The following is a 9884-nucleotide window of genomic DNA, read 5'->3' as shown; positions in this document are numbered from 1 at the left end:
ACGGCGAGTGAATGATATAATGTGACCCGATAGACTTTGGTATATCCATAAGATTCTACATTTCTGTGAATTTGTGTTAAATAATTATTTCCGGTTTATGATGGACAATGCAAGATGGACTCGGTCCTTATTTAATATTAATGAATGCATATGATTTATTTTACGTTGTTCATTTCAGTTGTTCATATTCAATTAATTGATTTTTTTTTATTAAAATGTGATCCTTCCAATTTCTGTTGCGATTTATTTGAAACTTTGCCTTAGTGTAGAATTTACATTTTATGATTGGCAGTATCTATGGCTCAGTCGTCGTTATCTGAATGTGACCGAATACTCTTCGAAGGGCCATGCCCTGAGTGGAGTATCATGCGAACCTTCTGAATACTAGTCGGCAAATAATTTGATAGTTCATGGTTATCTACAAACCACGGCGTCCACGAACGGTCACATAGTGAATTAGTGTTTTTGGTCGCCCACCGTTGGGCTGAGTATTGACGAGTGAGCAGGTTAATATATTATATTTTGATTGTCAATCGCGAGGCATTGAACGAAAATAATGATGTATTTTGTCCGCTCGATGATGATGCGTATAGTAGGCAACGGAGCGATGATGGTAAAGACTTAGTTTGGCAATGGGAAGTTGGAAGGATAAATTAATCAGGGTCAGATTATTCGTTCATTCATGTGAGTATGGTAATTATTCGGTCATTTCGGTATGAGCTTGGGTTCGTCAGGGCTTAATCAGTGAATTTTGTGGCTGCTAAAGCAATAGTGATAGGTTAGGTGATATTTGAGGAACGTAGGATAAAGACATTTACTGCTTGAATATCAGTGTTATTAGTAATGGCGTCATTAGCGCAAGTAAAGTTACTGCTGGAAGAGTTAGCGGGTAGATTGACGAAAGTGCAGGAATCCCAGGAAACGACCGTTAATGAAATGCGGAAAGAAATTAGAGAGTCGCAGGGAGTCGCATTAAAAGAAATTAGAGAATCGCAGGAAATGTCGGCGAGCGAAATGCGAAAAGAAATTAGAGAGTCACAGGAAATTGCAGCTATTGAAATGGGAAAGGAGGTTAGAGAGTCACAGGAAGCAGTGGCAAATGAGATGCGAAGAGAAATACGAGAAAGGCAGGAGGAGACCAGTAGAGAGATTAAAGAGAATCAGCGTGTTGTTTCAGAATTAGTCATGCAGAACTCAAGGGTGATGCAGGAAGAAATATCAGCACTAGGGTCGCGAATAGCCGAAATACAGGCGGACATACAGGAGGACATGAAAAGCTTGAGAAGTGAGGTGATAGTAGCAATAAATGAGAATAGAAAAGAGATTAACGAGAGGTTCACCGAACTTCAAGCTGAATTGAAGGTCAACGTGAACGATATTCAAACACAAGTTGACCGTGATATTAATGAATTAAAAGAAGAAGTAATTATTATGCAAGGGAAAATTATCGAATCGGATACTAGTTGGGACGATAAGTTTAGGAAAGTGACTGAAAATATTGAAGAAATCAATAGAGGAGTTCATGAGGAGATGGATACGGCGAAAGAACACATTAATAGTAAATTTCAGTCCATTATTGATGAGACAGATAGAAACAGGACCCAAACGGATCAGCAGATAAAGAAATTAAGTGACGAGTTGGAAAAGGTACAGAAGAACATCCAGAATATGAGGATTGATTCTGAAACAACCAAGAAACTTGTGTTGACGACTTTGGAGAAACAGTCATCGGTCGATAATGAAAGGAAAACTGAGCTAGACTATCAGTTTGAAATACCGGTATATAACACTGACAGTAGTGAGAATAGTGTTGCGCATACGGCGAACGGAACCCAAATAATAAATGTAATACGCACAAACGAAGATAGACCAAAAAAGTTCACCGGAAATATAAAGTCGGGGATGACTCCTCGAGGGTTCATTCGAGAAATCGAAGAGTATTTCCGCGAGGCAAAAATAATGCCGGAGAGGCAATTAAAGGCAGTGGAACGACATTTGGACGGAGCACCACTGATATGGTACAAAGCGTTCAGGTACATTTTTGAAGACTACGCCGGATTTAAGAGCGCGTTCTTAGAACGTTTTTGGGGAATTGACGTTCAACAAAATGTCAGATTGGAGCTGTATTCAAAAAAATATTCTCTCAGCGGACCGAGTTGTTTCTCGGACTATTTTACCACGCAGTTTCACCGTTTGAAAGAGCTTGACTCACCCCCAACGGAACTCGAAATGGTGCGAGCCATAATTAAACAATTTCCATCTGATGTTCAACGGTTGATGACAACAGCGAACGTACAGTCCGCGGTGCAAGCAGAGGCAATTTTGAGGCAGCTTGACAGCACAAACACGCAAGTCGGAAATAGAATAATAAGGCATGTAGATCCAGTGGTAAACGTCGCAACAACAGTGGAACAGGAAAATGAATGTCGGGGGAATAATCAATGCTACTGCATGAGGAGAGAGAAGCAGGAGAGACATGATAATTCAGAAGACAACCAACGCGACCGGAGATGGACATCATGTCAGAATGGTAATGGAAGATATCCACGGTTTAGAAGAGGAACACGTTGGGGTTACCAACGAGATAGATGGCCGTACCGGAGGAATAGAAGTCAAGGAAGGATAGGATATAGAAGTGAAAATCGAGAAGGAGACGTTGACCAAGAAAAGAGGAAATATGTAGAAGAATTAAAACGCCAACAAGAGACTAAACGTTGGGAAGAAGCGATAAGGAGTCAAGAGATGAACGCAGATTGCATTGGTGCGTCGAGTCTCGAGTATCAGCGGCAACAAAGAAAGGATGCTGCAGACCGGATGCTCAATCCTAATGCAACCTCATTTGATGATAACTCCCACGAGAGGAATGGGGTGAAAAAAAAGACGCCAAATTAGAATTTAAGGAGAATAAGATAGATTTCAAGCAGCAACTGAATGAGCAACGTAAAGGGGTGATTGGAAACATAGAATCTTGGGAATTTGAACCCGAAGAGTTGTTGGAAGACCGCCAATTGGGCGAATCTGAAATTAAAAGAGGACTTCTGGTCATATGGGTCACAATATTAAGTATTAAAATTTACTCGTTGTTGGATACAGGCGCCAGTATTAGTATTATTTCAAAGGTATTATTAACAGAACTCCAACGCAGAGCACGAGTCCCCATAATGCCAGTAGCCAACATAAAGATAAGAGGGATTATTCCAGATAAGGTTGCCAATTGTAAGATGCAGACGTTCCTTCCAGTTGAGATTGGCAAAGTTACATTCGAACATCCATTTTTGGTAATGGATGCAAATTTAAGACAATATTATTTCCCTGTTACTGATGATGATGAAGAAGCCAATCTCGTTTTTGAGGACGATATAACAGACGATACCTTGAGTGGAAACGATCTCACGAGCGAGGAAGTAGATGTTCATAAAGCTGATACCAATGCATACTTCTGAAGATGAATGATGAGACGTAGCAAATGAATACACGGGTTTTGATCTGAGTGATAAGCACGAGTTGTTCGGAAATGAGGCTTGGAAGTATTGATATTTTAAGAAAGGAAGGATTTAGCCAGTCAAAGACTGATATAATAAGAAATTTCTCCCCATGTTCGAAATTTCTTCTCCAAGTAGAGGGGGAATATGACCTTTCAATGACCTGTAGCAATATGTCGGCCGGTCATTGAAAGTCATAAGTGAAATGAAATGTGTATCAATGACTTGGAAAAAGGTGTAACGTGTCAATGTGCGGCTTACGCGCATATTTATAAAAGAACCGATACAACTCGTAAGTGTAGAATAGACATAATGGATGAGAGCCGGTGGATCGAACTCAAGACCCCGTGGTATATGTCGAATTACGTCAAGATCAGCTTTATCTACAAGCAAGAGCTCAGTACAATGTCAGCATCAGCTGAGAAGAATGTGGCTAGACATGATATCTAGTTTGAAGTTGTAAAGGGGGCCATGGATTAGCATGAAACTTCATATGGCAAATCATCTAATGGGCCCGTGCTGACGTGTTTCATAGTAAGAAGAAGAACAATAGTGTGTGTTTTCCTTTAGCAACTTCTATGATGAAGGTTAGAGTTGTTATTCAGTTCCTCAAATGTCAAAAACACATGTATAGCTAGCATAGGATTTCTCTGCTTATGGAAAGCAACTTTTTATTATTGTAAATAATAATGGAAGGAGTTCGTGTTTTACTTACCGATTACTGTATGAAGGAAGATAATTGAAGCAAGCTTAAAGATCTGGTTCTGTAATTGATAAACATAAAGAATAAGCCCAGATATAAGTTATATAATAGCCAAAATCATTTGCAAACCTCGAATTATATGTTTCCTCAGGCCAGTATCAAACTGGAATAGTGAAGATACAATTAGTGTGAAATTGTATTCCTAATTATATTGTACAAGTTTCAGGTGGCGGCCGGAGATGTTAAATCACTATTTGACCAGGGAATGTTAATGAACAACATGAAGTGCTAAACCAATATAGTGCCCTGGCGGACTCGGGCCTCTGCCGGAATGGACGGAATTACAAAAATGATGATTAAACCGCTGCGGAATTACCATGAAGAAGCCAGATAAGTTATTGTACTTGTCTATCTTTTGCTTTCCTAGAATGCTTTAGTAGCGTTAGTCTTTTTGTCAATGTCACGTAGGGGACAAGGGGGTGTTAACTTGAACGACCTAACAGATTTTCGGTTGTATTTGTCGGGTTGCGATTGATCATACGTGGGTAAATATTGTATGCCGTCAATTACCGTGGATGAGACGTTTTACTGCGTTGTGTCCGTATTATTTATCGCTGTGAAACAAAAATAATATCATTTACTACAGGTAAGTTGCAGTGTGACAGTGTGTGTGAAATATTGGTGCGTGATCTTGGTATAATTCCATGATGTGATATGGATGTTCATTAAGGTGTATTAGGTAATATTCATGTATAATGTTAATAAGACTCTTCCTTAATATTGCTTGTGCAGTTAGGATGTGATGATTTTGTGCGGTATACAATGAGATGACGAGCGTAGGGTCGTCATAAAGCGTGGCGGACACGAGATAATTTAGGTTGATTTTTATGGTTTGCGTGTCGAATTATATTGAGTTTCGAGACGTGTTAAGTTGTTAATGGTGTTGTTAATAGAATTTCCGCCGCATATTTTGTGAGATGATTGACAAGCTAGTCCAGCGTTAGGCATTGGTATTGAAGAGAGTCATCAAGTACATGAATTAATAAATTAAGATTCGTAGTTGCAAGTAATGAAATGTTGGAATATGCGCACGATTAGGGTCTTAAAATGCAATTCAGTGATAGTTATGTTTAAGATCAGAGTCACCTATTACGATCGATGTACATGTAGTAGATGCTTATAGTAGATTCATGCTGTAGTAGCATTTCAGCTGACGGTGAAGGCAGATCTCGACGCAGTCCAGACGGCACCAACTTATATTTTCATGCCAGTAGATAAAGATTCATTTCAGGTGCAGCCCAGCAGCTCGATGGGTGGAAACGACGTGCATTTTACTCATTTATGTGTATTGTGTTGCCATGTGTGATCATTTATAAATGCTGAAATCTGTTGGGGGGTTCAAGTTAACCGATAATTAGTTAGTCAGATAGGAACAATGATAACTATGAAAGGCAAGGCGGAGTAGACAGGTACAATTAACATTTGCGACGGCGAGTGAATGATATAATGTGACCCGATAGACTTTGGTATATCCATAAGATTCTACATTTCTGTGAATTTGTGTTAAATAATTATTTCCGGTTTATGATGGACAATGCAAGATGGACTCGGTCCTTATTTAATATTAATGAATGCATATGATTTATTTTACGTTGTTCATTTCAGTTGTTCATATTCAATTAATTGATTTTTTTTATTAAAATGTGATCCTTCCAATTTCTGTTGCGATTTATTTGAAACTTTGCCTTAGTGTAGAATTTACATTTTATGATTGGCAGTATCTATGGCTCAGTCGTCGTTATCTGAATGTGACCGAATACTCTTCGAAGGGCCATGCCCTGAGTGGAGTATCATGCGAACCTTCTGAATACTAGTCGGCAAATAATTTGATAGTTCATGGTTATCTACAAACCACGGCGTCCACGAACGGTCACAGTATGATACACTTGAATGAACAACCACAAAGACCTTGGGATAAAGTTATAGGGGAAAATGATGAACCCAACCCCAGTAGCGTCGAGATTAACCAGATGGTTACAGCCAAACTCGTAGAGCAAGCAAATAAACGGTTAAAAAGAGTCCAGAATAAAAAGTTACATCTACCCTTTAAGACTAATGATAAAGTATTGATTCGAAAAGCACCTAATTTCAATGTGTCAGAACGAATATTCGCTAGATTTGTTCATTTGTATGATGGTCCATACGTAATAAGGAAAGCGTTAGGCAACAACGCATATGTAGTCGAGAACTTAAATGGAACCTACAGAAATGTATATAACGCATCTAGTCTAAAATTGTATTATGAAGAAGATCAGGAATAGAATGTATATTTTAAGGAAAACGCGTTATTAAGTTTATGTGGGACGATCTGAAACAAAGGGGTCAACGAAAGCTCCATTTTTATACAGAAGTAGAAACGAAATAAATATACTGCGAGCAGTACATTTATTTACCTTTTGACGGGGAAGTAAAATGTACCATTTCATTGCCCGATTTGCGTCATGATCGGGAGTTGCATCCCTAATACTTGCCATGCATCGCGATAAAAATGACGGAGGTTACATAATGAAAGAGAAAATGCAGATATAACTAATCAAGTAGGCCGTGAGTTGATATTGCGACGATCGGACCTTAGCAATCCAAATGGCCGTGTTAAAAGAATCAGATTGTTGTCCCGAGTAAAAAAAAGACGACACACTTTAAAAAAAATCGTATTGATCATCGGAACGAGATTGTGAGCAAGAATTGATATTCAAGAAAAGAAGAGATTGAATTTACAGAAGAAATCTGCTAATAGTATAATTACGGCGGTAAATAAGCCATAAAGTACGAAGTAAAAGCATCGGGCGTGAAAGAAGTGAATCGCCCATAAGATTTGCCAACACGAACTCATAGCCGAAATCTTAAAGAAGATTTAGAGATCGGCAGCTTATTCTTTAAGCTAGCGACAAACAAGAAATACCTAAAGTATTTGGGCTAAATATTGCATCTTCACGAATAACTTACTAGATAGCTAAAATATATATTCAAAATTATTTATTCCCTAATGCTATCCTTCATTATGTTTTTACCGCACGTAATCGACGGAGATACGATGGCTAGCTAAACCAGAAGAATGGGATCACAATCCGGTGGGAGCCCTTGCCAGCCGTCATCACCCACACCCGAGGCCAGTCACCAGTAACCAACGATGACGTGAACCGCAAGTCGAGTCGGGAGCCAAGGGAGATCCAGAATGAAGACCATCCCAGTCGAATAACGAAAGCAAGATAAGTCGAGTTCCTTATATTTAAATTTTTCGTAGTTAAAATTACGTATATTTGAATGAACGATAGTAAATATTTAATTTAATATATGATTGCAATATGGTTAATGTTTAATTCTTCAAGATAAAATTCTATGAGTAGGGTCATTAAAAAGGAATCCTTATAGCTTATTTAAGATACGGAGTTAGGTAGTCTTTGACGTTTCAAATCTATAATCAACGAGTAGGAGTGCTTGTTTATTTTATGTGAAGCTTTGAAAACCGACGTTATCGATGTAATTCTGAAGACTTATGCCTTTCACTGGGTAATTCAACTCCAGTCCAATGCAGAATGGTATTAGACCGTCTTCTAGATTAATAGAATTTCACTTGACGATAACTTGACACCAAAAGTAAGTAAGTAGAACCTGAAATATTAACACTCGCATTGTTTTGCTGAGAATATGTGATTGCTTGTGTTACGGAATGCCGTAAACCCATGATAGATGATGAGAATATGTGAATGGATTATACGTATACTGCACTACAGTTAGAGCAACGAATGATTTTGTTAGGTGGAATCGTTGTTATGATCGATAATCTTTAGAGATTATAAGCTAAAAGAATGGAGATAGGGAAGTGTATAAGTAATGAGGAATTGTTATTGGCAGAATGCGTATTTTGTGAAATACGAATAGATTGGAGCAGTTGGTAATATTTAAGCGACATAATGCTAATGTTACGTTATAGTTGATGTTTTCGTCGTGTGAATTACGTAGCAGTATACGAAGTCGGGTTATGTGGCACATGCATACGATTGTAAGAGGTTAATGAACTTACAGGCTACTTATGGTATACGGTCATCAAAAATATATCCTAAAACAAGGCATTCGCGATTGGAAGTCAACATATATTTATTTTTTCAGTTGAATCTCACATAATAAGCTAAGCCTAAGTTGAAGTTCTGTCGAACGCAGGTTTAGAGGGAGGAAACGTCTTCATGACTAAAATGACTACTGCTTGAGGACAGGTAAATTTCCGATACCATTTTCTGTTTTAATATCGCAGAAAGATGTTTATTTACGAATGGAAGTATTGCATTCCTAGATGTTTGATTAGCTTGTTTGCACACGTATGTTATGATAGGCTACTCCTATTTATTTATTTTTCAGATGGTTTTATGACCAAATTAGCTTACCTAGTATAAAGAATATTTTATTTTCGGTTTTATTTTGAGTCGATATATAGCTGTATGGTGATTCTTGAACCATATTTATGGAACTTACTTATGTTGTTTTCGTTATTACACAATGAAGACTTGAGAAAACAAAGAAAGCAAAGATCATAAATATATGAATTTTTTTAGGATATACAATGAAACTCTAATGTTATTTTAATGATGTCTAGTTGTTATTTGAGTGGTACTCAGTTAATATTCTTGATATTTCCACATTATTTCGCCGATATTTCATGGTGCTTCAGTCACTTCAGTGACTTTTCAATAATTTTTGGCAATATTTAAACATTATTTCGCCGATATTTCATGGTGCTTCAGTCACTTCAGTGACTTTTCAATAATTTTTTTGGCAATATTTAAACATTATTTCGCCGATATTTCATGGTGCTTCAGTCACTTCAGTGACTTTTCAATAATTTTTTGGCAATATTTAAACATTATTTCGCCGATATTTCATGGTGCTTCAGTCACTTCAGTGACTTTTCAATAATTTTTTGGCAATATTTAAACATTATTTCGCCGATATTTCATGGTGCTTCAGTCACTTCAGTGACTTTTCAATAATTTTTTGGCAATATTTAAACATTATTTCGCCGATATTTCATGGTGCTTCAGTCACTTCAGTGACTTTTCAATAATTTTTTGACAATATTTATGTACCAGGCGGTACACCTCCACGCCGCTAATTTAAAATGTGCGCCAGTTGAAACTCCTCTGCTGGAGGAAGTCTGAACTTTATTGGCGGTATTAATTTTCAAGTTTCTCAGAAGATGTCACTACCCGGAAATTTTAGATTTTTTGAACTGTGTCATTTTCGACGTATTTTTGTTTTGCTTGTAGTAAGAAGTGTGAACTTTCTCTTCTAGAGGACACTACTGCAGATCAACAATAGTACACCCTAGTGCGGAGTGAAAGAACTATTTTTTTGGAGAAAATTTTATTTCAAAAGTTTGTTTCTGGTTAAATTTCTTTCGGTTATCGTTTAAGTTGGCTGTATACCCCTCTCTTTCCCCTTGTTTTGTATTTAGCCAATCCCGAATTTCTTTAATTAATTTTCTGCCCAATCTGATGTATTTTCCCCTAACTTGAATATGTTGCTGTATCCTACCCAAGAAAGAGTTTGTGGGAGGGTGTTTTCATTCCCCTAACGCCTCGAACCTTCCGCGAGAGGATATAAACTGCTGATTTTTGGGTCTCCGTGCCACTTCTGTTCCATCT

The sequence above is a fragment of the Anabrus simplex genome, unplaced genomic scaffold (genome assembly GCF_040414725.1).
Source record: "Anabrus simplex isolate iqAnaSimp1 unplaced genomic scaffold, ASM4041472v1 ctg00000128.1, whole genome shotgun sequence".
NCBI classification, from domain to species: domain Eukaryota; kingdom Metazoa; phylum Arthropoda; class Insecta; order Orthoptera; family Tettigoniidae; genus Anabrus; species Anabrus simplex.
The sequence above is the reverse complement of the archived record's forward strand: the minus strand, read 5'-3'. Positions refer to the sequence as shown.